The following is a 24,897-nucleotide window of genomic DNA, read 5'->3' as shown; positions in this document are numbered from 1 at the left end:
ACAAATTTCGTGAAAAACAATTGCAAAATAGGCATTTGATCGGACTTTTCCATGTATAACCCAGCTTTTATACGTGCGATTAACTAGTTATAAATAAAAATGTTTTCGTTAAAAATGAATGAATTAATTTGTTTATAAGATCTTAAACAAAATTGAGGCGTAAACGTTGGCAGCTTGGTTAATGGAAGGTATAGAATAACCCAAAACGACCATTTTAAGCTTTGGGAAATATTTCATATTAATTTTTTGGTAAGATATTGAAAATTTATTTACGCGCGCCTGCGTTCGCCGCGAGCTGACAGTGCGCGCCTCATTACGTGTTATTAAAAGTACCAAAAAAGTATATAAAGTACATAAAAAGACGTCAAGGTACTGACTGGATATAAAATTGCATACTCAACCCTCACGTCTAACTCTTAGAGTATAAATTAACTGGCCTAAAAATTAAATTACTCACATAATTACATACAAATATTAATACATAGGACAAACAAAATCCAACCAGTTTCAGCTAGTAATATTAGTCTGTAATTAGATAAAACGAAACTAAGTAAACTCGCTTTTTTCCGACCCTGTAGTATTTACTAGTTTTTATGTAACTAGTACATAAATTAGGCCAGTAAGGCTTCCAGTTTTAAAGAATATAATTTAAAATATGAAAATTCTAGAATATTAATGTCTTTACATTTTCTTCTTCATCTTTAAATTTTTAATTGTTGTGACATTTATATACCCGAAATTTTTATATCAGCTATATTAATTTATAATCCAAAGGAGAAAAACAACCGCATAAAATTAACAAAATTAGTCTAAATAATTAGATTATTTTCTGATTAGAAAAGAAGATACAGGTGAGTTTAAGGATTACAGTGTTCTTTTTCTATAAAGGCGTTCGTAATATTTTTAATCAATTTATTCTAATTTTGTAGTGTGTTTTAGAGACTACTGTATTTAAGATACTGATACTTCTATTTTTATTTTATTTACAAACGATCCAGTTCAAAAGAAATTATATCTGTTCTTAGGAACTTTTCAGATCTGTTTGTTCTGGTGGACCAGTCTACTAGTTTTTCCATTCGGTACATTTGCTTACAGATCCTGACCTTGTTACACTTGCCTCCAAGCTGCTCTATCCAGTAGTGTCTGTGTCCAGTTCTTTTTTCCAAAGTTCTCAAATCACTTTCAACTTGGTCCTGCCATTGCATCTAAGGTCTTCCTTTTGGTCTTTTTTCTTCTGGTGTCCACTTCGTTAATCTTCTATGAGGTTCATTTTTTACTTTGTTTATTCTTGCAATGTTTTCTTCCTTTAGTATATTATGTATTTCAAAATTCGTTTATATTATTTTATTTTGGTTAGTTCTCTTGGATCCCATAATCATTCTAACAATTTTTTCTTTCAAAGATCTTTAACTTCTTTAATTTCTTCTTTTTTATAGGTAAGGCACGTTGTTTCTGCTGCTTATGTTACATTTGGTCATATTATTGTTTTATATATTATAAATTTTGAGTTTTTACTTATATATATATATATAATCGAACACCTCTCTACCCTAAGGTGTGAGGTAAATACAAATACATGTTACAGATATACATTACATTACATCTCAAATCCAATGAAAATACAGAATTTTCTTTTTTTTTTTTTTTTTTCTATTCTATTCTGTGCACGAATTTTGTCCATTCTTGCTTGTTTTTTGCCTTATTTTGAGCTTCTGACCATTCCATTCCCCTACTTTTCAAAATCTGCCCTACTTCGTCATCCCAGGTTTTCCGTGGTCTGCCTCTGGTTTTAAACTTTTTCACTTTAGCCTTCCAGACTTGCTTAACGGGTCGGTTGTCGCTCATTCGGCACAGATGACCAAACCATTTTATTTGTTGTGTTTCAATAGCGTGTAGTACAGATTCTATGCCCAGTTCTTCTCTAACATCTTCATTTCTTATTTTGTCTCGTCGTGTTATTCCTTTGACTCGTCTTAGATATTTCATATCAATGGCTTGTATCTTGCTTTTTAATTGCTTTGTTAAAACCCAGCTCTCGCTTCCATATATCAAGATTGGTCGGAATACTGTCTTATAAACTGTCATTTTGGTTCTTCTGCTGATTTCAGGTTTACCTATGAATGCTCTACTAAGATTATGGTACACTTTTACTTACTTCTTTAGAATTAGTGTTTTTAGAGGTATAAAACTTTGAATTGGAATAGAACAAAAACGAGTTTTTGAATAGACATGAAATTGAATTTATTCAAAAGATAATCTTTTGACATTATAATTTAAATATGATTTCTGGCGTATGACCGCCAGTGCTGGCTCTGACGTAGTATAATCTAGACTACGTACTCATTGTCGATGACTTTTTACATTTGTGGCCGTATATCGGGCATATACCGTATAACGCGGTGAATGTTATTCTCCAAGTGGTCAATTATTTTAGACTTATTGGCGTAGACTAGCGACTTATAGTCTAAGTCTAAGCTAAGACTAGCGTATAAAATAGTCTGGCGGTGTTAAATCGCACGATCTTGGAGGCCAAGTCACGGGTCCGAAACGTGAAACTATGCGGTTACCAAACGTTTTTTTCAATAAATCAATTGTGGCACGAGCTGTGTGACATGTTGCGCTGTCTTGTTGAAACCACAGCTCTCGTACAAGATAATTGTTCAAACTAGGAATAAAAAAATCAGTAATCATGGCTGTATAGGGGTCACCATTGACTGTAAATTTCTGACTAGCATCGTTTTTAAAGAAGTACGGACCAATAATTTTACCAGCCCGCAAAGCACAATAAACAGTCAGTTTTTCTGGAAGTAATGGTGTCTTAACATACACTTGGGGATTATTTTCACTCCAAATTTGTCAGTTTTGTTTGTTGACATAGCGATTCAACCAAAAGTGAGCTTCATCTCTAAACAAAATTTACTTATGAAAATCAGGATCAACGGCAATCTAGTTTTGGCCTATTCACAGAATCTAGCACGAGTTGGATTTTGTAAGCAAACAAACCGAGATCTTTCCGCAAAATCTCCCATAAAGTGAATGGGCACATATCCAACTGCTTTACACGATGGCGGATAGACTGATTCGGGTCTTCCTCTATGCTACGCTCTACATCAGCAACATCTGTTTCTATACGTACTGTACGACATCTATGTGGATGCGTATTATCATTTGGAGTATTGCGAAAAAGTTCCATGGTTAATCGAATTAATTGCTCTGATGAACGATTATGTTGACCATAAAATGGACGTATTGCGCGATACATATTTCGAACAGAACCATGATTTTCAAGATTTTGCACAATTTGGAAAGGTTGTAGGCGTCAGTCTATTCATGCTGAAATTCCAAACCAAACTAAACATAAATCACTTGACAGTTGTTAAAATGGGCGCCAGTTAAAAAAGTGTTGCCAACTTACATTTCTATACTTCTAAAAAAAAACAGCATTTATCTTAGTATCTTTTTATTTGCATAATATGTAAATAAAAAGTGCATATATTTAATAATAAGTATATTTGTGCTTTATAACTGTGTAGTATTCTTTACCATATTTGCGGTCGTTCATTAGGTACTTCTCTGCAGTTCCTTTCCAAGATATTTAAATGATTCTACTTATTTAAAGCTATACAGATTAATTTTTAGTGGAGTTTATTCTTCTTGCTACACTGCATATATTTCAATTTTTGTTCATTTATCTCCAAACTGTATTTAAGTCCAACCAATTTTTTATAAAATTTAAATGTTTAAATTTATTAAGATAATATATTAAACGGCTTTCTAAAACTTGTATGTAAAATACTTTCTTATTTTAATAGTTCTTTAATAATTTTCTACGTGTCTGAAAGCAAAATTTTATATTTTCTTAACCGACAACTTTACAGTGCAGTTTAAAAATATTTCAGAAATTATTTCATATTGATTCAGTTGATATTGTCTTACTGGTTGCCTATCCAGTTACGTTCCTTAGAACTTTTTTATTCCGCAAAGGAATTTTCAATTTGGAGTGTCGCTTTACAAATTGTTATCATTTATTTACAATTATTTGTTCTGATTATTCGTGCTGTTATTGTTTTGTATACAAATACATTACCCACATTCAATGATGTGAAAAATGCAGAGCCTAATCCAAATAAAAATGCCAAACATAGGATACAGCACTAGTTTTAACTTTCACAGAATACAGTCAACTTTACATTTTCCTTGGAAGAAAAGTGATTTGAATCAAGCCACTAATGTGTTCAAACATGTTGTTTACATACATGTCGAACCCAGAATACATAGCTAGTTTAGCTAACCGAATATTTAGTAAAAAATCTTCGGTTATGTATGTAATACAGAAATTATCCTACGTCATATATCTATTTCTGGATTAATTCCTTCCAATATTAAACAATGTAAGTATCAAGATTTTTTCACTCAAATCAAATATATTTCTAGTAATGATAATAATAACTTAAGTTATTAATCTAGTAATTATAATAAGTACATCAAAAGAATTTTAACCTATTTCCAAATTCTCAACACAGATTCATCATGATTCAAATTAAAGCAGCTGTTTAACCAACCACAAAACCAGTAAAAAGACGTTTCAATCTTAAAAAGAAAGGCGTTTTCAGAGAAACAAGATGAATACCTAACATCCATGGCGCCAGACCCTAAAAACCACGATTCGTTTGTGAAGGCAATCAAACGGGCGTCAAGAAAGGCAATTTCAAGGGGATGCAGAACCAACTACACCCCTGAAATGACTGACAACAATTGCAAACTGTGCAAAAACTACTGCCGTTTATATAATAGGGACTCCCTAACTCCAACAACGATTGAAGCAGCCGAATGCTTAGTTGTAGAATATCAGAAACTAGGCGCTAGGCATGAATATATAACAGATGAAAACATTAATATGACACACATTCGCAAAAAGCCCGAAAAGTAATAAAGAATCTTATTGGAGACCAGACGTTGCAATCCACCTTCATCAATATAACTCCAAATAAGATAGATACACAAGTTCTACAGAACAATAACCCACGTAAGGTCAAAAACATTCCAAGCAGTTTATAAAGAGAGGTTAGTACCTGGAATCTAGTAAATTCGACCGGGAATTTTTTAAAGGCCGAACTGGACATCGCCATTGTTGAGTAATTTTTCGAAAATATGGCTATTAACGCTCCTAAATCAATCTTGAGTAAAGGTTAAGATCTCAAAACTATGACGACAATCTAAAGAACTGTATTAAAACAAGGAGAGGGTCAAGAAGACCCAAAAGCTACTACCCTAACGTTCTCTTGTGTTCAAAAATGAAGCTGTACGAAAAATTGATATTGAATAGAATCAATCCACATATAGAAGAAAACCTTATAGAAGAACTGTTAACCATCGAATACTCCTGAACAAAATGAATGTACAAAATAACCAAAAGCTACACAGTAATTAAAATTATCCGATCAATTTTAACTAAGCGACGTTTCAGTTTTAAGTTACAGAGAAAAACAAGTACATGCCCTTCCCAAAAAAAAGGAGTACCACAAGGAAGAAGGAGAGATACTGTCATTAGTCTTCTTCTTTGTCAACCATTTTCCATCCACTCCTGAATGTAGGTCTCTCCCAATTGCTTCCATCTTTCTCTATCTTGCGCCAATCTAATCCACTGTTTGCCTGCCACTGTTCTTATGTCATCTACCCACCTTTTTTAAAGTCTTCCCATGCTTCTTGTTGTCGTCCTTGGTCTCCATTCCAGAATTCTCCGTGTCCACCTGTTGTCATTATATCGGGCTACGTGACCTGCCCAGCGCTATTTCATTTTTGCAATTTCTTCTACAATATCCCTAATCTTCGTTCTACGTCTTATCTCGGTGTTTCTAATCTTGTCTCTTAGTGATATTCCAAGCATGATTCGTTCCATTGCTCTTTGCGTTGTTTCTAATTTTTTAGCAGATTTTTTGGTAAGGGCTACTGTCTCCAAGCCGTAAGTACAAACTGGTAGTATGCATGTGTTATACACCTTTTTCTTTAAGTTTACAGGAATGGAGGTGTTTTTCAAGATATATGCTAATTTGCCGAAAGCGCCCCATGCCAGTTGTGTTCTTCTTTTAATTTCAGCATCTTGATTTGGTTTTCCTAGTTTGATAACATGACCTAGATATACATAATGTGCAACATTTTCTATGGTATGATTTTGTATTGTTATATTTGTCTGGTCTCGGCTCAGTATTTTTGTTTTGCTGTAGTTCATTTTTAAGCCTACCGCTCCTGAAACTTCCCTTTAATTGTTGTAACATATCATTTAGTTCTTGGATATTATCGGCTATTAAAACTATGTCATCTGCGAATCGCAAGTGGTTTAAGTATGATCCGTCGATGTTGATACCCTTATTGTTCCATTCTAGTTTCATAAAAATGTCTTCTAGAGCAAGGGTAAATAGTTTGGGAGAGATGGTGTCTCCTTGTCTTACTCCCCGTTGTAGTCTTATGGGATTAGTTTTTGTGCTTTCGTCCAGCTTTATCTGCATGGTGGCATTTTCATATATGGTTTTAATTATGTTAGTGTATCTTGAATCTATACGTGCATTTTCTAGAGATTCAAGCACTGTCCATAATTCGATGGAATCGAATGCTTTATGGAAATCGACGAACGCCATATGAATTGGAACATTATACTCGGTGCATTTTTCTATCAGTGTTCTTACGGTGTGCAAGTGGTCTATGGTACTAAAATGTTTTCTGAATCCAGCCTGCTCGATAGGTTGATAGAAATCGAGCTTATGTGTTAGGCGGTTGGTGATGATTTTAGTTAGTAATTTATACAGATGTTAGAGCAAGGATATTGGTCGGTAATTCTCGATGTTTGCTTTGTCTCCTTTCTTGAATAGTAAAATGGCTTCGGACTTGTACCATTCTTGAGGAATCTTTGCTTCATCAATTACTTTATTAAATATATTATAATATTTAATACCTGTTCTATCTTTTTTCCACCGATTTTAAACATTTCGACTGTAATTTTATCCTCTCCCGGACATTTATTCGTTTTTAGTTGATTTAGGGCTATTCTTATTTCATAGTCGGTTATGTCCGGTATTTCTTCTGAGCCGGTGTTAATTATTGTTCGTTCAGTACGTCGTTGTTGTGGTTGTGTATTTGCCGAGTATAATTTAGTGTAGAATTTCTCAAAGGAAATAACCTCGCTTATTTCCTTTCTGTCTCGAACGGTGACGTTTTTCTCATTTTTTATTTCTATGATTTTTCTTGTGCCGTTTGAGTTTTTTGCTTTGAGTACTTTCATATTGCAGTTATCTTGTATTATATAATACAAGAACAAATATAATACTGTCGTTAGTACTCTTCAACATATCTACTAATGACCAACTGATCGGTATAGCGCTAAAGAAATTATTTATGGTGATGATTGTGTAACCACCTACAAATTTAGTAGTATTCTGGACATATTACGGATGAGCTTGATGTTATAGACAGGGGCAGGGGAAGTTGGACAAAAACCTGAAAACCTGGTTTTCGCTTGTGCGATGTTTTTATTTGCTTCTTTAAGAGCTGAAATTATTATTTTACATATATTTTTTGAATGTGAATTAAAGACGCATTGTTTCAGGTTGTATCGATCTCAAAAATTATTATTAACCCCGCAAAAACCCTTAAAAGCTGAAAAAACATGTTTTTTGTGGAATTTAAAGGTGTTTTGTCAATTTTTGAATGTTCTAAAGAACACAGTTACTGTAAATTATATATAACCTATAAGAAAACCTCGATTTGATATATTTTGATGTTTATAAAATTGGGAAAATCCCCAAAACCCCTAAAAAAAGTTTGTCGGGTTTTTGAAGGTGGCACACCTTACGGAAAAATCTGAAAAAAATATTAAACCTAAAAAAAGATTTAGGCTTTTTTCGAAAAAAAAAAATTAATTTTTAGGTTAAATACACCCAAACTACGGGTCTATAAAAAATAAACAAGATTTATAAAAGCCTTAACTGTGCGTGTATAATTTTTTGAAATTTTTAAATTGATAGCAACCCACCGAAAAAACCCCAACCTTTTTGGAGGTAGGGGAGAGGGAGGGGTAGCGGTCTAAAATTCCAGTAAGTCTTATTTTTTAAATTACATAGGACACAAAAAAAAATTAAATTCTTGAAGTGAGAGCATTTTGCCTATCTTAACGGGAGGTATCCTTTTACATTATCTCCTGGAATATCTGGCATATAGTTCAGATTTGTGACCATGTAATAAATATCATTATTCCCATCTATTAAGCGCATTTAGATCGAACAGTCGTTTGTTTTGTAAAAACGTAATGGCATGCTTAAAACGCAAATAAAAAATTAAAAGCTTATTGGTAATAAAAAGTACTAACTTATTTTTGTTGCAAAGCCTTCAAACTAGAGCATGCACATTTATTTAGTCTATTCTTGAGAATATTTTTGTACAGAATTATTACTTTTTCTATATACTATCCTAAAGCTATTATAAAGACTTTTAAAAAATTGCCTTACTGTTTCTATTATAAAGATTGTAGGAATACATTCACTTGAAATATACCTTGAACATTCTTTTAACATATACTTTACGTAAAATACGTATACGTTTTTAACATATACGGTTCATCACCGTATTTTTTACACATTAGGTACGATATACTAATTTTCGAAAATGCTCGGTAAACGGGAAAGACTCTGAAACATGTGGGTTTAAACTAATTTGTTCGCCACCAAAATTTCTGACAAGGACGGAAGAGATGTGCCGTCTCATCAACAATCAAATAACTAAAATAACACAAAGCGTATATAATAAAGCCAAAAACAAACATGCGAATAAAAGGTAAAATAGAAAAGTATAGAAGAGTTCGAATGGTATAATTTCAAATGAAATAAAACTAGATGGCAGATTCACAAACTGCTGTTTGTTACAGTCATGTATACAACAATAATTAAAAATATAGGAAATGGAAATAAATAAGGTCATCCTAGTGAGGGGGTTTGAAACCCCCCTTGACGTTGAAAAGACGGCAAGATTCAACTCCCTTTTTACCTTTTTATCTCTTTATCTGGATTTAATTGTTCGATAATATAATAATCCAGATGTTTAAAATTGAATACTCTTTGTATTGGTTGTCCATCTATTTGTTATTATATATTTTGATAGAGCAAGAGATTAAATACTATATATTTTGTCCTCATTATGTCTCGTCTCTCGTCCCATTATGTTAATGGATTTTAAAAGATATTACAGTCCATATAAGTCATTGTTTAATATAACTGTGTCACCTGCGTAGGTATCTGATGGTATTTATCAGGTTTCCATGAATTTTTACACCATATTCCAAGTTGTCAAAGCACTGCTTGACTTCCTTTAGAATCTTACACTCTTCTGTCTAGTTCCCATTAATACGAATGAACGCTATTTAAAGCCAATATAATTTTTAAATGATCCTGTCGCGGCTATCAACTCCTTTATCTTTTAATATTTTAATTAACTTGTCATGGTGTACTGCATATAATGCCTTTTTATAATCAACATAAACGGCAAATACATATTTTCCACATGTCTGTAGAAAAACATTCATTGTAAAAAATGCTTCCCTAGTGCCTAATGCATCTCTTAATCTAACTGCGTTTCATCTTGACCTTCTTCACACGTATTGCTTATTCTACTGTAGATAATACGTATGAATAATTTCAAAATGTGACGAATAAGACCAACAAGTCTACTTCTTCTTCTTCTCGTGCCACTCCTAGCGGAGATTGGAAATCATCATGGCCACTGCGACTTTGTTAGCAGCGCGCCTACCAACAAGTCTACAAGGAACATAAATTTCCTGTAGTCGGCTGTATACCATAAATCACAAAAATTTTAATTAAAAAATCCTTTATAAAAGATATATTTATTAAAAGAAACCCTTTCGGGCTACATCGCGACACGTTTTCGGAATTAATATTCCACCTTCTGTGCTGCTACCTGGAATGAGTATAACCACTTTAATTAAGACAAACGTAAAGGTAAAGGTAAAAAAGTTTGACTAAGGTTAAAGCAAATGTGGTTTAATACTTAGTAGGTATACGTGTTTGTGTTTGTGAAAAGTCAAAGACTGTCATGGCTGGGACATGTGCAGAGACAAAACGATGCAAAAACAACAAAGAAAATGTTACAATGGAAGCCCATAGGAAGGCGAAAAAAAGGAAGGCCCAGAACGAGATGGTTGGATGACGTGGAAGACGACCTGAAAACAATGAACATAAGACAATGGAGAAGAAGGGCACAAGAGAGATCTGAATGGAAGGACATAGCCAGACAGGCAAAGACCCATCCAGGGTTATGATGCCAAAAGAAGAAGAAGAAGAAGGTATACGTGTTTAAAGCCAATAAATACAAGGATGAAAACCCTTTAAATGTTATTAAAGTGGTTTTATATTACATTGTTGCTGATAATTTTATAGGATGTTAAAGTTTTAAACAGATTCATTTTATGGCAACGCAAAACTCCCAACTGGGGTTGCTGGCCAGGAGACGTCGTCTCTATACAGACCTTAGGTAGAAACTGATCAAAATGGCATTTTAGGACGAATGCATGAACAATACAATCAATGTAACCGGAAGTGTGTGTCTTAATGCGAGTCAATTTGTTAGATGTATGTATTGATATTTGCCTACCTAGAATTCAAAATGTTTTAATTAATTTCATCTATCTATACAACCTTTTTCTACAATTTTCTAACATAAACATCCAGGGTAGATTACATTTTAACCCCAACATATTGATATTTTCCATTTATTATGCACATTTGTGCACATACAGAATTACGCACATTGTTGGTCACATAGTCACATTAAAACACACACTTTAGGTAATATTGACTGTTTTGTTCAAGCATCCGTCCCAAAATGTTATTTTGATTAGTTGCTACCTAAGGTCCGTACAGAAAAGAAGTCTCCGGGTCAGAAACTCCAGTTGGAAGTTTTATGTTGCCATAAAACTCCCTTAAAAGTGCTTAATCTGGGAATCTGCTTAAAACTTTAACATCGCATAAAATTACTAGCAACAATGTAATATAAAATAAATTTAATGACATTTAAAGTGTTTTTAACCATGTATTTAGTGGCTTTAAACGTGTATACCTAGTAAGTATTAAACCACATTTGCTATTACTCAAAATTTAACATTTATGTTTGTCTTAATTAAAGTGGTTATACTTATTCTAGTTAGCAGCATTGAAGATAGAATATTCATTACGAAAACGTTGTGTGACGTAGCCTGAAAAAGTTCTTTTAAATAAATATAACTTCTATAAACGATTTTTTAATTAATTTATTTTACTTATAAGTCTATAAACCCTACAGTGTTTCGGACGATGATTTTTGGTAAAGCTATGAATTTAGACCTTAACCTGTTTTCTGGGATTTCACCAGTTGAGTAGGTACACTTGTACGTATACCAAGTTTTCCGAATTTCCTCTTCATCTATTATCATTTTCCCTGTCGAGTCTACAATTATTGTATGAGGAGTTTTTTTATGATAGAGTCTGGCTATTTTTCTGCCTTTTTTGAACAAATTGAATGTGTCGTGTTTGAATTCTAACTCTTCCATTTTAATGCATTTATTCACCATCCACTTTTCTTTCGCGATATTTATCATTATTTTTTTTGTTAAACTTCCGTTTTTCTTATATTCCTCCCAGTTATATCTCTGTTGACTTCTCTGCTTTAACAATAATTCAAGAATTTCGTTGGTCATCATCCGTTGTTGTTTTTGTTTGTCTTTGATTCTTTTCAGAATAATTTTCTATTATTTGTGAGGTATCATCTTTTAAAATGTTCCATATTTCTACACCATTGTTCTGATATGTTATTTTACTAAGGCTGTTATTTAGATCTATTTATTTTCTGTCATTCTCTGTTATTTTGATTTTAACCTACATATTATTAAAGACCGCTCAAATTAAACAGAGTGTTGTATCCCGATAACCATATGCTGTTCGCAAAGAAAATGCAGAAATTGGTTAATATATCACACATATTGAAACTGAAACTAATAAAAAATTGGACAACGACAATGGTAACAATAAATGAAAAGCAAGATTTAAAAAATACGAAAATTATAATGTATAAAGAAAATAAGTAGAATGGATAACGGAGGAAGAATAGCTGAGAACTACATTGTAACTGGAAATCTATTTAAAAGCATCATCGTCATATTATTCAAGACATTATTTAGGAACAATGCATATTAAGCAAAATATTCAAATAATGATATACATATGTAGTATGTCATTCTTTAAATGTATAGAGCATACTAACATTCAATATTCCATTTTCTTTATTATCCAGTTCATTTCCTATCTTAATATCTCACCATGCAGCTACCTATTCATTTCTTTACATAAATATTTATTCAAACAGTTATAGTATGCAATAAAAATATTTGTCCTAATTTTAAATCTACATAGATTTCGCTATAGAGTTTATAATCGATTGTCTTTCAAAATATGCCCTAATACAAACAATAGTAACACATGATGACCACGTTATCAAACAAAAAAAAATATTAAATTGTATAAAGATTATTTGACTTTAATTGTAAAATACTGAAGTTAAATAATTTACTTAAGATCTACTTCAGGGATGCGCCCTTGCCCACTGGCCCAATGGCTAAAAACGAATACTGGGAGAGAATGTGCAGAGACATAGACAACACGATAGGGTATAACAGATCAACGGAAGGATGGAAAAAAATAAAAAACATCAGAAGTAATAAACGAAGTAAAAATACCATACAGATAATTACATCAAAAGAGTGGACAAAGCATTACACAAAATTATTGCAGGAGAATAGGCCGGAGTTATCTCATACGACCCTATGACAATAATAAATGAGGAAGCAGAAATCACAGAAGAAGATATAAATAAAGCACTAAAGAAATCCAAAAACAATAAAGCACCAGGACCAGGGAACATAAAAATGGAACTGCTGAAATATGGAGGCGCAAGGATAGTATCCTTTATACGAATGTTGTTCAATAAAATCGAAGCAGGAGAGAAGATTCCCGAGGAGTGGAATTTATCATACATGTCCTCCATTTTCAAAAAAAAAATGACAAAAGGTCACCAAATAACTACAGAGGAATCAGTGTAATGCCTTCAATAGCAAGAATCTTTTCATCAGTTATAAAAGAATAACTAGAACAACACATGGACTATTATAGCGAAGAACAAGCCGGATTACGAAAAGCCAGATCATGTTTAGATAATATATTCATTATGAGACAGGTGATTGAAAAGAACAAAGAGAAAAACATTGAAACACATATGACCTTTATCGACTTAGAGAAAGCATACGATAGCGTGCCCAGGAAACAGCTATGGGAAGCAATGAGAAGAATGCGCGTTAGAGAGAAATGGGTGAATATAACACAAAGACTGTATAAAGGAACACAAGCGCAAATAAAGTTAGGTAATGAAATAACAAAAACAATCACCGCAACAAAAGGCCTCAAACAGGGATGTGGTCTCTCACCTACACTTTTTAACATTTTTTTAACTATATATACATATATATATATATATATATATATATATATATATATATATATATATATATATATCTATATATATATCTATATATATATATATATATATAGATCAGGCTTTGAAAAGATGGTATAGAAAATGCGGAACAATGGGCATACCAGTACAAGAGAATATATTACATTCACTACTTTTAGCAGATGATCGTCATTTTTGCACAAGACAGGGAGGATATGGAATACTTATGTATTGGACCCGAGGTTGCAGATTTAAACTTAAGTTTAGAAGAAGAGACTATTAAGAGTTGTAAGGTTTTTAAGTATTTAGGGTCAATGATTAGCCGAGATGGTACTTACTTGTGTACTACTGGTACACAAGAGCACTTCGTGGAGTGATATGGAACAACACTTTAACCAAAGAAAACAAAAAGAGGATCTTTCAAAGCATAGTGATGAATATTAAGCTATATGGAGCGGAAGTATGGCCAATGACAACAACAATACGAAATAAAATAAGAACAGTTGAACTGGACTTTATAAGAAGATGTCTACAAATTACAAGAGCGGATAGAATAAGAACGGAGGAAATATGGAACAGAATGGAAGTAAAATGCTCAATTACAAAAAAGTTAGAGAAAACAGAGCCCTGCAGTGGTACGGGCATGTACAAAGAATGCCAGAGCATAGGTGGCCGAAAAGAATATTAAACTGGGACCCACCGGGAAGAAGATGGAGAGGAAGACCTGCAACAAGATGGAAAACATACGTCGGAAATGCTATGAAAGATAGAGACCTCAGATAAGGTGACTGGAAGAATGGAGTGCTGTGGAGGACGAAAACGGCGAACTCATAATGGGAAAAGCCAAAGAAGAAGAAGAAGAAGATCCCAATTTAACAATGTTAAATTTCTATCTAGGTCAGAAAAGAACAACACATTTACTGTTACCATTAAGTCTGCTAGTGTAACTGAAATTTATATCAATGATTAACTCCCATCAGCCTCCCATCCAATAATATTTGTAGGCGACTTCAACAGCCGTATGTACGATCTATTATTATATTACGAAATTATTCTGATGTATTTAGGCATACTTAAATTTGTCATCTGGAAATCTGAGAATGATTTAGACTTCCAATACTCCACAGCTCACCTCTTACCAGATGGAATTTTTCCAGAGCATTCTGGACAATATTCTTAATAGACCAAGATAATAATATTATATTTTATTTGGTCTGCATGTCTAAAACATATTATAAGACAAACTGTTTAACCACAACATCAAGGCCAATGTAATCACCACTCCCTTGAGAAAAGACACTGATCAACCATAGAATAGTATGGAGGGAGAAATATCACATAAGCTTCAAAACATGACATACTAACATAAGAACACCATTGGAAAAAATAATATCTTTTACTATGATATGATATTTTACTCCAATAACAGCTATAATTGACAAAGGCAAGCATAAATAAATTATGAGTGGATAGAAAAACTCCCTACTACGTACATATGGCTTAGTCAAATACAATATAGAGACAATTTTCCCTTGAGGGTGGTGGTAAGCTACAGAATTATCCATACTAGAAGAGCCTTCTGTGTCTGATACGTAAGTTGTAATTTTTTCATATAATAGGTTTTTCTTTGAACTTTTATTTTAAATCTAAATTTTGAAACCATCTATCAATCAACTAATTAATGACTAACTATATTATTGTACAGTTAATTAATGCTGTGGTATAGTTCTTCTACCTCTTCTTCTGTTCCTTCTGTTGTAGGTGCATACACTTAAATTATATTGATGTCGATCGGTCTTGCTTTCAGTTGTATGAGCATCACTCTTGCTGAGATTGGGATGAAGTTTTCAACAGATTTTGCCACTTCTTTTGTCAATATAATGTCGATACCTCATGTTTGCCGATATCTGTTCCAGAATACTAAACGCGGTGTTCCCCGATATTTGCGGTTCCTGAACCTGGCCAACGCATTTCGCTTATTCCCAGAAGATTCATAAACAGAAATCGTGGCAATCATATTATGAGTAATATGAGTAATTTTGGGAATGTAATCTAGACAAAATTTTAAGACTATAAAATAGTATGCGTTCTTGGCACTATGGGCTCCGAAAGACAAAAACACACAAAAGTTAGATGTTCACCGATGTGATATTAGGACAATTAATTTTAAATTATACTATACTACAACTAAACTACATTTAATCATCCCCTACAATTTTCATCCATATACTTACTCTATACTTCAAAATCTCCAATAGTGAATTTATTTTTGAGCGTATTTGCAGCTGTGAGACAGGGACCTTCGGGGCTAGTTAATTGCTCCTAAATTTAATCAATAGGTACACGTTTTAGCGATACACAAAAATTAGTAACTATTCGAAAACCATACATTTATGTATAAAAATTTCTATTTTTTTATCTACATGTGTAAGAGACTATAAATTATTAACTTGTAAGACCGCAGCCAGACAGCCAAAAGCGCCCATCATCCCCAGAGAACCAGTCAATTCCTGGGAAATTATATTTTTCGACCGTATCCAGCAGCAAGAGGCACCGAAAACAGGTACATACTTCTAGCTACCGACTGCCTTAGCAATTGGGTCGAATATAGATGTTCCATAACTGCCAAAAGCCGAGATGTCATTAGCTTCCTGCAGAAGGCAACGAGCCAATCCAATAAATAGACCAGAAGTCCAGGAGCTGAAAAAAGGTCTCCGAGCACGAGTTTCATCCCCTGAGGACCCCAGATGGGAATCCTACCTAGCTGATAATATTTTTAGTCTCCGTACCCGCCAAAACAAAGCCACAGGCCACGCTCTGGCGAAACTTTTACTGGGTTACCTACCAAGAAGATCTCAGGAAACTGAGCACCAGGTCGGACGGGAAGAGACACGCCAGCAGAGAGTCGAATGAGTCATTCAGCGAACCACTCTCTACGCCAGAAATCTCTTCTAAGAGCACGATGTTCGACAGTCCAGAACATACCTACAAGGCGAGCAAGTCTTGGTGAGGAACCACGTCAAAGGGAACTTTGATCCTACCTAGACGGGCCCTCACACCATCCTCAGAGCGGCAGGCGATCATACGTATGAAGTACGTAGAGATCAAGACGTCGACAGAGTCATCCATGTGGACGACGTCAGACCAGCTCCACCGCTATGGAATGTTCCCTTATAAGCCCCATGTAAGTGTTTAAACAAATTACTATTGAAATTTTATATATTTACTAACTTTTCTAAGCGTAAATCGTTTTACCATTTTTTACATTTACAAACTTTTTTAAGTATGAATAATTCCTAAATTTTTCATATTTACGAACTTTTAAGTGTAAATTGAACAATAATATTTTACATTTGTCATTTTTACATTTTACAAGTGAACCCGCGAAAATTTTACACGCGGAAAAATGTTTAAACATCGTGCTTTGACATTCTTATACACATTTTAATCTATCTGCCAAAAGAAACATTTTAATATTGAGGTTTTATATTTTTAGTATTTTCTACAAAGAATATTGGAAAATATTAAACAATATTAGTAAAAATATTTTCGTTTCGAGGTTGTACCAAACCGGCGAAAAGTTTTTTTTTAGAAGTCTGTTACTGCTTGTAAACTGTCGCCACTACCTCAATATATTTTATCACATATGAACATTTAAAAATAAGAATTTAAAAAAAATAAATTAACCTGATGCATATGAAAGTGCATATTGAGGACCTCAGAAAAGCAACTGGGCCCACGCAGTGTTTTAACTGTACCATCACGCGCAGAAAGCGTGCTTCAAGGCACCTCGATGAGGAGAAAATCACGCCAGCGGAAATTGTCAGATACCTTGTGAGCAAAAGGCAAAATGTGCAAACTATCAGGGACAACACCCAGCAAATTTCAGAGGATGCCCCAGATGTCCAACCTAGGGTAGACAACAGCCACAAAGACAACAAGCCCCGGAAAAGAGGCCGCAACCAACATCAAGCAGACCTTTCTACGCACAGACAGCAAAAGCACAAAGCTTCGAGAACACTATCTTGATCTCGAAACAACAACAAGACGGTCTAGTGAACTCAGTCAAGGAACTGGTCACTAGAATTGTCCACGAGGCAATTTTACACATAAAGTTAGCACTGAACTAATGCAGGCTAACAGTAGATACTTGAGGATAGGCTCCTGGAATCCAAGAGGCATAAGTACATAGACATTGCGGTAAACAACTTACAAACAGCGTTAGACGATATAGAAGAGTGGAGTTTAAAATGGAAAATCGTTTTAAACTCCGAAAAAATGCAGGTTGGACTTTTCAAAAAGAGGCACCAACAACTATAAGAAGAAGTAACTGTGCAAAACAACCCCATCGAGTGAAAAAACGAAGCGAAATACCTCGGAGTAATCATGGATAAAGGCTTAACATTTAGCAAGCACGTAGACACCACGATACAAAAAGCCAACATGGCAAAAGCGTCAATAAGATGCCTAGCAGGAAGAAAAAGCAAACTGAGAATGAAAACTAAGATAAGACTAATAAATAGTATAAATCTTCCTATACTAACATATGCATCTCCCGCGTGGGGACACATATGCAACTCAACAAAAAAGAAAATACAAGCGGCGCACACTAGCAGCCTAAGAGAATCAGCCGACGTACCAAGATACGTTGCAGAAAGATTCCTCTTTAGAAAATTGCAGCAAATTAAAGTGACTGAATTGATGAAGGAAAAAGCAAGGACAAAGTTCGCGGAGATAGAGAACCCTCCGAGTGACATAATGCGTGAAATCATGAGGCACAACGCTTTCCATAGATGGAAGCACAAAGCACCTAAACAACAGATAGTGAATAAAATCAAATGTTACTATCGAGAAAATCAATAAAAACACCAGAGAGAAAACAAAATTACCAGAGAGAAAACATTACAAAAAACAACAATAACAACACATAAAGAAGATAGTTCGTAGCTCTAAAAATTCGTGGACAAACGCAATGTACAGCGTAGGCCCAGCTAATTTAATTTGATTATTTATATATATATATATATATATATATATATATATATATATATATATATACTAATTCTGATTTTTTGTTTTAGGTATCCTACAAAAAAATCTACAAAAACACACAAAAACGGCTTCGGCCAAGAAAAAATATCAAAAAAATTACTAACAAAAAAATCGGCGCAAGCCACAAAAAACAAAATAATAAAGAAAACCTTAAAAAAACCGGGCACGTAGGCCCCAACCCCTTGAGCACCAAGTCTCCGAAGTGAGCCTAGTTCGGAGCGGAGTCTGGAGTCCCAAGTAAGCAATTTTAGTTCGCGGATAAGCCACATTACAATAACAGGATTATAGCGGCATACGCTGTCCTGATTTCGGTTAGGGAACCATGTTGGAGTTCTATTATCCAGGACTCCCACATGAAGAGCATTTGGCTGATAGCTGTGCCCCTATTGTGCATCAGAGTGCTATACGAAGGGAAGGAATGGTCTGAGCATTGGAGAGCGGTGGAGTGACTCCTGTTTTAAACTCGAGTTAATAAACCTCGATCCAATGAATTGTTGCATTCGAAAGTAATTCTTAGGGGTGAACGAACATGTCTCACAGGCTGAGTTTAATTAAATTTCTTGCTTGCTTGCTTGATCGGGATTTAGCCGTCTTACACTACTAGCCCCGCTAGACCTTGTGGGCCGAGTGCCATTTGAAAATTGAACGTTTATTATTATTACCCAAGATTGAACCTTTGTGAAGGCTCCGCTTTGAAGAAGAGTCCGAAGGCTTTTACAGTGAATACGAACGAAGTCTATTTGACTACGAAGCATTCACTAGGTGTAGCAGTCGGAGTAACGAAAGTTTAATAGTAAACTTGTCACCTGAAGAAATAAATTGTCGACTCGCAGTGAACATTCTCTGACTGGGCGAGCAACGATCTTTGAGATAGGAAAGACAGTTTGCCTTATACCTATCTCAGATCGTGTCGAACTTTCACAGTGTTCCACTGGACCACCGATGGATAGGAGTGAATAAAAGGCCCTAGTGGACTTAGAATCGCTCCTCACTCGGAGACCGAGCCAAAGTCGCGCTTCGCCGTAAGAAACCTTCTCGGCAGAAATAATCAACGCCTTTACAGGACATAGGATTGCTCGCGATGGTGGTAACGTGCAGGGCGTAGCACCAACATCACAGTCGCCACTCCAACGGTATTCTTGTTCTTACACATCTTGTGGGGTGTGTGCTCGATCACACGTCGAAACGTAAAGGGCTGGCATCTCTGTGAAATCTAGAGCGTACACCGTAATTAGAATACTCATATTCAATACATGTAAGAAAATAATACACCGTCAAGTAAGAAACTATCGAACTATTAAAGTATTCTAAATTGTCGGTGGGCTTTCGAGGACTACAGAGCCACCAGTGAACTTCACGTGGAGTGTGGTACGGGTACACACCATTGCCACGAGGTCGAGGATGGAGGCGAGAATCCTTCGATTCTCCTCTAGAAGAGAGGCGTTCGCAGATCGCAGATCATCCAGATACGGAGAATACCTACGTGGATGCTACGGTCGTACGCCGTACGACAGATGACAGTAGCTGATTTTATACTCTCAGTATGCGCGGGAACGTAATTTCTGCGCAATAGATATTAAAATTTATAATTATTAGTCATTCGTCATAGACCAATGCTTAATTCTAAACAGTAGTATAGTTTTCGAATAGTTTAAAGAATTCAAAAGTGCTTAAATCTAGCTATAGATATATGTGTTAAAAAGCAAAAATGTGATTTATTTCGTGGAAATAAAAAGTGAAAGTTGTTGTTTTAAAATTCGATTAAATGTTTCAAATACTTAAAATATTTAAATATTAGAGAAATACTCTAGATTTTTAAATATATTGAAAAGAACTAAAACAATAAAGGAACATAATGAAGGTAAAATCCAGAAGGCAATGGTTCACCAAAATTGTCAAAAAAAGATGCAAATTTTTCTTTAATATCAATGTCAAGAAAGCAACTTTTCTAATACATACAGGGTGGTCACCTTTTGTAACAAAGGCGATTATATCTAAAAGATATTAACAAAAATAGGGAGCTATAAATAAATAATATTATATAGTCTTCTATAATACTGTATCGCAACAAAGCTATATTTTTTTTTAATCAAGCAGCTAGTGTTTTATTTTAAATCATAATTTGCTTAAATTCCTCGTTAAAAAAAATACAAAGTTGTTTTGTGTTATACAGAGTAATTAAAAAGTTGTAACCAAATTTCAATGAAATGAAAAAAAGCGGCGTATTATATCTAATATTTCGCGCTTACTGACTATCATGTCCTTTATTTTTTTCTTATTGAGATCCAGTTCTTATTATCTAATTATATCTGGCATGCGGGAAATTATTGTTTGTAAATAATTCAAGCTATCTGCAAAAATGACTGCGTCGTCGGCATATCTAATTTTGTTTAGACGCACTCCGTTAATTAATACACCTTCATGTAGTTCTCCCAGTGTTCAGAGTACATGTTAAATAACACTGGGAACAACTGTCAACTGGTCATCCATATTAATGTTAAAGTTTTTTTTTTTATTTAAACAAATATACCCGCATCAACCACTAAGGGTTATTAGCGGGGGGACATACACAAACAGTAAGATACATATTGTTACATAAAAAAATATTTTTTACAATCTGGTATATAGTTTAGTCATTTTAAGATAACTTAATAAAGACTGTAAATTTGAAGTTAGTATACTTTTTAAATTATCACTGAGGGCACACGCGATTCTTTCGTTCTGGTACACTGGACACTCAACAATTATATGTTTCACTGACAACTGAGTGTTGCACTTGGTACACATCGGAGCAGCCTCCTGGTTGAAGATATGCTTGTGTGTAAGGAAAGTATGTCCTATTCGGAGTCGGTTGATGACGACTTGAACTTTTCTATTACTTGGTAAGATGAGTTTGGTTCCTTTTTAACTTAGACATTCTTTGAGTTTGTTAGCAGTGTGATCCCAAGTAGTTTGCCACGCTCTGTACACGTGGGCTTTGATATTTACTTTGTGATCAGTCCAAGGCATTTGATTTATGATAGCAATACTTTGGTCGGTGGTTGCATTGCTTGCCAGAGAGTCCACTTCCTCATTACCACTTATTCCCATATGGGAAGGTACCCAGATAAAGGATAACTATTTATTGTTGAGAACTTGATTCTTAATCAGTTTCGTCAGTAGAAGAAGGACTGTTGTGAAGCAGTTTCTTCTTCAATCTGGTGATATTGTTTTTTACAGTTTTATTTTTTATTTGAGAATATATAAAGTTTAAAATTTCTTTTATTTCTTGGCTTTCATTTGAATAATTTTGAACAATGCGTTCAAGATGTTTTGAGTGAATGGAATTTGTCAGAAAATCACATATTTCATGACAAGTAAGTGTAAAGGAAGGGTTTCTATTTTCAATTATTTCTTTAATTTGATTTAGAATAATTGAAATATCTTCTTGGGTTTTAGGCTTTTTCTTAGGTTTTTGAGTATCAGGAGGAGGTAGGTCATTTTCAAGAATTTCAGGAGAGGATATTTGTCTTTTAGTTGCAGGAGTAATTTCAGTGGTTTTTCTATCGCTTTCAATTACTAAGGAATTATCTTGGAATATTTTTGGTTGATTTAAAATTTGTAATTCATTGTTTGTTTGTGAGGAAGTGGTTTGGTCCTTTGTAGCTGATGCGTGATTTTGTATGGTATTGGATTCTGGTTCGATTAATGTTTCGGTATCTTGTTGGTATTGGTTTCGTGGTTGATCTTGTAGCTGATTATATTTTTCATTGGTGTATATTCACGTGGTGGTCAGTTTCCATTTGATTAATTGAGTTGCTTGATGATGATAAAGAAGGACAGTCAGAATCGTGATGTCCGACAATTTTGCATCTGGAGCAGTTTAAACCATCTATGGAAATGTATAGTCGATATGATGTATTGTCGAATGAGATTAGAAATGAGTCAGGAATTGATGCATTTTCTAAAGGACTTGTGAACATTTGCCTCCTAAAGCTGAGTACGTGGCTGTATTCTGAGTCTTGCATGCCTACTCGTAGAAACGTCATGTTGGAGGCGGATTTTATACCCATAGTTTTTAAGTGCTCTTCAATTATGCTATTAGGTATAGTAGGATATTCATTCGATATGATGAGTGTCTGGGCAGGGGTTATAAGTCTTCTTACTTCAATCTGGTTACCATCAATATTTATATATTTGTGGGAGCTAAGAAATTGATCAACTACATATTTAGAGGAGAGGTAGATGCAGATGCGGTTGTTTGCTATTTTGGATGCCCGAACAACATTTTTGGGCTGTACTATTGATCCAACAGCTTTTATATATTCGAAAACTTTTATTCCTTGTATGGTTGAAAGTATAATACCTTGTTCTTTTGAAGGATATTTAAAACTGTTTAATGCATTGGAGTAAGATATATGTGACGTAGTGGGTATATTTCGTGAGGTAGTAGCTGATTCCGGTTCATCCATCTTCCCGCTGAGAATTTACGTACATTGGCACAGAGGATCTGAAGCCGGACCTGGCCACGTAATAAAATTGAACAGCAGCCTAGCCTAATTACTTGTTAGAAGGAAGAACCAGCAAAAAGTTGTTGTCGATAATCGATAAGTTGAATTGAAATCGATAAAATATTTTGCCTTTTAAACTTCTGATTTTAAGGTTATTAATAATGCAGTTTTGTACTCACAGAATTCTACAATTTTCAGTACACTGTCACATTTAACTTTTATTAAAGTTTTATTGTTAAATAAATTATATATTATTTTCAAATCTCTATCATTTAGCCCACTTCTGTCAAGATGATTATGGGCTTATCATGTTTTACTGTGTCAAATGTATTTTTGTAGTCGATACAACAAAAATATACATCACAGTTGGCATCCCCGCATTTCTATATAAGCACTTGCATAGCGAATAGAACCTCTTAGGTACATAAGGCATTGCGGAATCCAAATTGGGTCCATGATACTTGCTCTTCGCATTTTTATATATTCTGCTTATTATCACTTTTAAAAACGTTTTAAGTAAGTGGGTCATAAAACTAATTATTCTGTAGTCTTTACATGTTTTTGCAGTATTTTATTTTTTTGCTATAGTTACGAAGGTCGACATTAGCCAGCTTTAGGGGATTTTTCCAGTTACTTGTATTTTGTTAAATACAGTTGTTATCCATTTTATTTCCTGTTCATTCACACGTTTTAGGAATTTTGCACAAAACTTGTCAGCCCTACAACTTCACGATCTCTAGTTTTTCTAACAGCTGACGTGACTTATTCAATGGTAATCGGGGGCCCTGTTTGGAATATCGGGTCTGCAATGGTATTGTGATTTTTATCTACAAAAGTTAATTCCACATATTTTTTTAAGTGTCTAGTCTCTCTTCTACACTTAATAGTGGCTTATCTGGTTTATCTGTAAAATACTCACTTTAATAGGCATGTATAAGCCTGCGGCTTCTTTATCTTTTTGTTGAATGAATCGTTTTTATGTTGCAATAGCTATATTTTCGCCCACTGTTCTGGGCGAAATTCTATTCTGGTTTGGGTATCTTCTATCTACCTCCTCAGTTGCTTTTCCTTTACTAGTTTTTGACAAGTTTATTCATTCAGTTTATTGATTCCTTCCCATTCACAATCAAATTCTTATAGCCTATGTTTGTTTTCCTTTATTTTTTCTTCTTTTGCTATTTTAACTATTTCTTTATGTATTTTCTTTTCTTTTGATGTCATTTATTATCTCATTTTATCCGTTTTCTGTTTATATGGCGTAGACTGTTTGTGCTATTTTTGTTGCGTTCCTCAGTTTTATTTGCACCTGGAGTTCTTGTGATATGAACGCTTCCATGCTTTCTTTTAGTTTCTTATCATCACCTGTATCTATTTTTAATCCCTATATCATCAAACTTTTCTTTTGCTTGTTTTATATAGTTATTCCAGTCTATGAATTGGTTTACTTCGCTTTTTAATTTTCTGTTTCCTTCTTGTATCACCTTTAGTTGTTTCTTATTTGTTTTATTTCATTCATGATTTTTTCTTCTTTGTTGTCTATTAATTTTTGCATCATTTTGATCAAGACATACTCTCTTTCTCTTTCTTTTCCTTTTTCTTCCTGTGGTTTTTAGTGCAACAACGACAATAGTGAATAAATTAAATCATGAATTGGACAAGCAATATACGCATTTACCAAAATGAAAAATGTTTTGTGTAAAATGGGTTTGTCAAACTTTAAGTGATTCTGCAAGAGAAAATCAAAGACAGAGAAGCCGAACTAAAAGACACACACTGGCTAAAGAATCTAATATCGTGGTTCAACTACACTTCT

General features: G+C 34.1%; 1 protein-coding gene across 1 annotated transcript in view; it reads right to left on the bottom strand.

Annotated features, from left to right (window-relative positions):
* The window catches only part of LOC140441185 (sodium- and chloride-dependent transporter XTRP3), a 118,156-nt gene that overhangs the window by 14,709 nt on the left and 78,550 nt on the right, over nt 1-24,897 (bottom strand). The window lies entirely within an intron of this gene.

Source organism: Diabrotica undecimpunctata, chromosome 5, assembly GCF_040954645.1.
Source record: "Diabrotica undecimpunctata isolate CICGRU chromosome 5, icDiaUnde3, whole genome shotgun sequence".
NCBI lineage: Eukaryota > Metazoa > Arthropoda > Insecta > Coleoptera > Chrysomelidae > Diabrotica > Diabrotica undecimpunctata.
This window is presented reverse-complemented; position numbering and strand designations above follow the sequence as displayed.